This window comes from Microtus ochrogaster, linkage group LG4 (assembly GCF_000317375.1).
Source record: "Microtus ochrogaster isolate Prairie Vole_2 linkage group LG4, MicOch1.0, whole genome shotgun sequence".
Lineage (NCBI taxonomy): Eukaryota > Metazoa > Chordata > Mammalia > Rodentia > Cricetidae > Microtus > Microtus ochrogaster.
This window is the reverse complement of record NC_022030.1, coordinates 27976703-27978261: the sequence shown is the minus strand read 5'-3', so window position 1 is coordinate 27978261 and position 1559 is coordinate 27976703. Positions and strand designations below refer to the sequence as shown.

The 1559-nt window shown below is 50.3% G+C and overlaps 1 pseudogene; it reads left to right on the top strand.

The window, feature by feature from the left end:
• The first annotated feature begins 568 nt into the window (after window positions 1–568).
• The window catches only part of LOC102001110, a 2858-nt pseudogene continuing 1867 nt past the window's right edge, over window positions 569–1559 (top strand).

Sequence of the window (1559 nt, the reverse complement as noted above, 5' to 3'; positions counted from 1 at the left end):
GGGCCCTAATGGAACCGGGTTTAAGACTTCATGTGTCTAATAAATATCTTGAAGAAAAAGTGAAAAAAATAAGATTGCAAACACCAACGACATCAATTATTTTTACACAGGAAAACATTTGAAAACGCTAGATCATAAACCACAGATTATGCCTAGGTAAAAGACAAAATTTCAATCTTTTAACATCAGCCCAAATAAAGTAAAAACGGTAAGTTGTCTATCATTTCTGATCCCTGCGTGAAGGAGCATTAAACTTCTTCCAGGAGCAGGATTTGCTCCTAAGCAGGGATCCAAAGCTGGTGCAGGAGACTCCGCCTTCTGCCAGGAAACCCCGCCCAGTTTCTCCCCGCCCTGCCCCTCCGCCCTAAGATCCCGCTTATCCCTGCCTAAACCCCGCCCAGCTCCTCCCAGAAGCTCCCGCTCAACTACACCTCCGCCCCTGCGGCTAGACCCCGCCCCTGGCCTCTCTCCTTGAAGAGGCCATCAATACCTGTGCACGCGGGTGGCGTCACTTCTGCCGGTGGGCTCTGGTCTCAGGAAGGAGCCATAGAATAGAGGAGCTGGCTGAGCCGCGGCGACATTGGTGGAGGAGGTCCAGAAGCATTCTGTACACACACTGGTGTTCAGGTCACTGAAGAGGACCCATGACATGTTTGTAGCTGATAATGGAAAACCTGTACCTTTGGATTAAGAGAGTCAAGCGGAAGATGGCATTCAAGCTTCCTAATGAGTATGGTCCTGTCTTGCATATGCCCACTTCTAAAGAGAACCTTAAGGAGAAGGGACCTCAGAACGCTGCAGAGTCACATCCCCATAAACAATATCCTGCCAATCAAGGACAAGATGTTGAATACCCATCCATACCTACCAGGACCTGGTGTTGCCCTGACTGCCAACACCAAGGTCCAGAGAGTGACCAGTGAGTCAGCCGCACAGTCCTTAGCTGTGGCTCTGCCGAATCAGGCCAGAGCTGATGCAAATCGTACTGGACCTGCTGGGAGTGAGTACTGACACCCAGGAGCTTCTGACCGTTCCCAGCCCACAGCGATGAACTCTATGATCATGGAGGCCGGCAATACCAAGAACTCTGCATTAATGGCTAAAAAAGCCCCTACAATGCCCAAACCCCAGTGGCATCCACCGTGGAAACTCTATAGGGTTATCAGTGGGCATCTTGGCTGGGTTCGGTGCATTGCTGTGGAACCTGGCAATCAGTGGTTCGTTACTGGCTCTGCCGACAGAACTATAAAGATTCGGGACTTGGCTAGTTGCAAATTGAAGCTGTCCTTGACTGAGCACATCAGCAGGGTGCGTGGTGTGATCGTGAGCACGAGGAGCCCCTACTTGTTCTCTTGTGGAGAAGACAAGCAAGTGAAGTGCTGGGATCTTGAGTATAACAAGATTATATGGCACTATCATGGCCATCTAAGTGCAGTGTACGGTCTGGATTTGCATCCAACAATCGACGTCCCGGTGACTTGTAGTCGAGATTCAACTGCACGGATCGGGGACGTGAGAACTAAAGCCAGTGTGCACACGTTGTCCGGACACACAAATGC